The sequence below is a fragment of the Cornus florida genome, unplaced genomic scaffold, assembly GCF_030987335.1.
Source record: "Cornus florida cultivar Cherokee Brave unplaced genomic scaffold, ASM3098733v1 CherokeeBrave_3.0.0_Hap2_scaffold_30, whole genome shotgun sequence".
NCBI classification, from domain to species: domain Eukaryota; kingdom Viridiplantae; phylum Streptophyta; class Magnoliopsida; order Cornales; family Cornaceae; genus Cornus; species Cornus florida.
The window spans coordinates 183,784-188,783 of NW_026775805.1; positions in this window are offsets into that span (position 1 = coordinate 183,784).

Here is a 5,000-nt window from a genome sequence, read left to right on the forward strand (position 1 = left end):
AAAGACGAATCTGCTCCCGTGGTGTCCAGAAGAAGGATTGGAAATCTGAAAAGTTCGATCCCATATAGCTGTCAAATCTGGCAAGCCCATTGCTAATAGATAGGAATAGAATGTCGGGGAATCCTATTCATCGACTCCTTTGTTCGCTACATCCGCTTCATTCGCTATTCAACATCAGGTCACAAAACAAGAATCTACTCCGGGTGCAAAGAGGAAACAAGTGATGCAGGTAAGGGCCTCATATCCCCGATCGGTAAAGGTAAGGCGCATACAGACTCGCCACGAAGCTTGGCAACGAATTGACCGGCCTTAGCATCAGAAGTTCCTGCCAACAACGAGATAAGAGCCAGAGCAAGTTCCAATCTCCCCCTGTGGAACAATCGCTTCGGTCACTTCGAACCCGGCGAACGGGTATGAGACTCACTTTCTGACAAGCCTTGACGAGGGGCGCCAGTCACCTAGTAACCTTATTCATATGATGAGTGTCTGTCTTCTACTTATATAGGGCATATTGCCTAGCTTCATGCTTGAACATGCTTTCAATCTGCTGTCGTACTCTCTTCTCTAAGAAAAGTGCTTCTAGAGTCACCCTCTTCTCGAACAACCAGCAATCTAACATCCATTCAATGGCCGGTTGGATTATAGAAAAACCACTTTCAATACAGATTTTGGTCCATTCCCTTTAGATGATCAAAGAATCGTTTTTCCTATAATACATCTGCTCATTCGGGATCAAAAAGAAAGGAAGCTTCGTCGTATCTATCTGACTCATCCGCTGTTGTTTGTGAATCACTCGCAACTAGACACCTTCCTTTGAAAAAGGTCAAATCCTCTCTCATTAGTCGATGCAGCGGATGTTACGAGCTTACCTTTTAACAAGGATTGCGGGGGATCACGGAACATTCAAATAGAGTGGAAAACACTATAGAGTATGAGCCTTCCATAAGAAAGCCTCGGGTCGAAAGGCTAGGCAAGGGGCTTAGTCGTCGAAAAGCAGCGCTTCGTCCCTACTAATTAATGTAAACCCCACCTTCGGAATTTCATTCATATGTGCAGACTACTCCTCTGTTGAACTAGTTACTCACCTAGGATTCGCTTTTGTGCTTGCACAGTAGTCCAATTCAAATGGAGCAGATTCGGTGAAAGACTTCTCATAGCAAATGAAGCAGATGAATAGAACAATTCGATTCCTAGTTCGTCCCGTTCTGTTTGTTAATCTCGCTCGAGAACACCTAGTAATAGGAATGTGAAAAGACGGGAAGCACTTAGAAGCGGATTCTATTGCCACATACGGGCTTGAAAAACTTCCGAATTGAGCTGCGATGGTTCCCACGACTAGCACCTGTCTTAAAGCTTGCGCAAAGGGTCAAAGAGGAGGAGATTTTGCTTGTTTCGCTAAGTGGTATCGAGTGGATTCTATCTATAATGATTCTGAAATGGATTGCTTGCTTTCAACTTTCACCCTTTCAGCATCAGGAAAGGAATTGAATGGAATCTGATCTTACTATTTCCCATACCCTGAAAGACCTGGGGCAAGAGAAGAATCTCACTTCCCAGTTAGCCTCTCTCAACAGCTTGAGCAAGAGCTTGAGGCATACGAGGAGCACGCAAGACAAGAGATACCATGCCGTCTGCTTCATCTGGTAATACCACCTTGCGAAGAGGAAATGCAAATATAACAAGTGTGCAGTGAGGGATCTTTATCGGTAGAAATGGTCAATTTCACTGCTTTTCCTGCTATATGAGATCGAACTTTTGAAAAAACTAGAACAAGTCTCCGAGCGAAAACCCCGTTCTGTTCGAAACAAATGAGTAATAAGAATACTAAGAAGCTTTCTAAAGGGCTACTATCTCTTACAATATGAGTTTTCTTTCCTTCCTAGCCTTTAATGAAAAAGACAGAAAATCAGTTTCAGATCTTCCTTTCTATGGACTACGTAAAGGCAGCTAACCCGAAGAGGGACGAGTCCATGGGGCACAAACCATTGCAGAGGGGTAGAAAGTAGTTTCCAGCTACAGGAGATGGTCATTGAGGAGGTTTTCCAATTGAGAAGAGTTTGACTTGGATCTGGAATGAAATTACGAAACAGGCAGAGTTGCTATCTTCACGGGAACGTAAGCATCTGACAACTACACTGACTCTCCAGAATGAGCCATTGCATCTACTTCGTCATCTGGAAAAGAAGAGAAAGAGTTGCCTGAAAAGCCTAATGGAGTATTTAGGCTATGAGAAGCATAAAACGAGAAATTGCATTACTCCATGTTGCATCTATTTGCGAATAAGATGTTTATGGATCGAAATATTGTATAGAATAAAGAAAGACAGATTCACATCTCCATTCATGTATGTAGCGAGTATACCATTAGAGGAAGCAGGCACCACGAAGACAAGAGTAAGGGCTCACAGCCAGACGACGTGACTATGAATCTTCATATATTTAGTGCTCTTATATTTAGGAAGCTTGGAAGTATGTTTATTACAATGGGAAGCAAGTTCCTAAGCCGATGTTCTTATTCTTGACTTCTTTCTGCAGAAGGTTCTCTTCAGGAGGATCTTCGGGGGTCCGTTGTAGGATCATTGGATTGACTCCTTTCCGTACTTGAACTGTTGGAGGCCCACTATTCTTTCTTTTGGCGCCGTCTACTACAAGCTGCAAGGTCCACCACTCGCCTAGATGTCTTCGGCCATAAGGACGGGAAAGGCTATGGAAGTGACGGGGAGTTTTCTCCATTTACTCTAGAAGAGCGGTGAACACCCGGCTTTCAACCTGAGGGAGATACGGAATCAGTAGGACGACAACTCACATCTCTTACGAGAAATCATTCGCGATGACCGAAATAGGACACTTCTAAGCAACGAAGAAAGTGCGGGCGAACTGGGGATAAAGACAGAGGAAAGATATAGCAATGGGCTACTGGAATGTCTACCAAAAATAACAGCTTTGACGGAGTTACGTGGATAGGTGCCCAGGATCATTCTACTTATTGGGGTCTAGCGAAGGAAAGCACCAGCCCTTGGAAGAGCAAGAAAGATAGATAGTGGTGGAATTGTGAATTTACTTTTTCTTTCGCTTGTTGAAGACCGGGGTTTCTTTCTTTCACTGATGGATTGGTCAATGGATCAAAGCATGCCTCAAGCAGCAAGAGTAGACATTCCGTGAAGAAAAATCCTACTCTACCTTCGTCCTAGCTCGAAGGTCTTTCGCTTTTGCCGCTGTGAATGGGATTAGCAGGTTTGTTCAGCTATTGTTTTGAGTATCACATCCACTGGAGCTACCAAAAAGTAGCAACTTTCTCGTCATCAATAGCTGCTGGTTTGCCTGTGAAGCTCTGAAGTGGCAATGAAAAGCTTCACAATTCTGTTTGCTTTCCCGGCATGGGAGGAGATATCCTTGAAAGCTCTACCAGAAAGTGTGATCCCAGAACTCACGAGGTTCGGCCCGCCATTCCCGTCAGTATGGAATTCCTTATGTAGAGCTAATGTCAGTCGAAGCCATAAGAGTTGACTCCTTAAGTCGGACAGTTGGTCGAGTGGGACTATTGAAAGGTACTAGCGGCACACGAACCGTTTGCTAACCGCTGCTTAGTTAGTTAAAGGGGTGTGACAAGCATGCCTGTTAAGCATATCGCTAGCGAACTCGTTGTTCCAGGGGTCAGGGAGTAGTCAAATCTTCCGTAATCTTCGGCCGGAAATAGCCCTCTCTTCTCAACCAAACAGGAAAGTTCTAGGGTCAATAAGACTCGTCCTTTGTCGGAATGGGTATTCACTCTTGAAACAGTCGTAATAGGTCTTTAGCTTTTCCAGCCTTGCTTGTTTGGATCGCTATTCCCTAAGCTCTAGCTTCTAACAGAAGGCGCATAATCAGCATCTGTCTCGGCCTCAACTACGAGAAATAAGTACAAGTGTTTAATGCTTGAAATTACCTCCTGAAGAGGAGAACCGCTAACCCACCGCCCATACCTGCTGACGACAGACGGCAGATCATCTAACGTAAGAAAGATTGGTGATTGAAAAGCCAACTCACCTTATTACCCAAGTCGCTGATACAGCTATACCAAAAGATTGGAACAAGGACTCGAATCAGTTAATTTCTTCCACGAAAGCTAGGGTCAAAAACCTAGCTTCAGCCCACGCAGCTGATAGATTGAAGGAATCGGTTATGAAAGAATGTTGTATCCGTTCGTATCTCAGAACCACATTGTAGTGTGATTCTTCTTCTATTTGCACAGGCAGTCGGGTCCCTAGCGATGTGTTCCACAAGCGAAGGCTTCTTCTTCCTTGCTTCTTTTGAACGGAGAATCTTTCCCTCTCACTTCCTGAGGCTATGTATGCTAGGGCCTGTAATCCGACTCTTACTTAGAAGCAAGTCATCTGTTAGCGCGGGAGAGCATGTAATGCCCTTTTAGAGGTTTCTCTTCGGTATAGCCTTTTCTGGGCGGACTTTCTGAATCGCTTTCTCCATGGAACCTCTACTCTTTCACTTTCAAGGCTCTTTTTCGGCGCTTGAAAGGCGAGCGCATACAAAGGCTCGTGAAAAAGGTCTTAGTCACAATCAAAGGCACTTCACCTACTTCACTTGAACTTTAGGAGCACATTGGGGTACTTACTGGGTAGGAGCCTTTCCTTAGCGGGAGAGTTAGGCCAACTTACTAGAGAAATCGTGTCGAAAGCAAGGGGCATGCATACTTTTCTTCTCTAGAGCCCGTCTCCTTCTGATCCGTAGGAGCTTTTTCTTCGCCCTTGAAAAGGACCTCGCAAGAAATTTCATAGATAGAAATGGTAAAGATTTTTGATCTCTTTTTGTGAGGAACGAAGTGCTCTGGTCGCTCTAGCTATTCCTTCTGTCTCAGGTGTGCCAAATAAGAAGAAAGGGGTGAAGCCATTCGAAGAGGTCTGGCTTTGAATTAGCCAGTGCCGGTTCATCTAGTATTTGATAGCCACTGTACGGATGAAAGATTCTGGGCTTCGATACACTGTTGAATCAGTAGATCCGAACGTT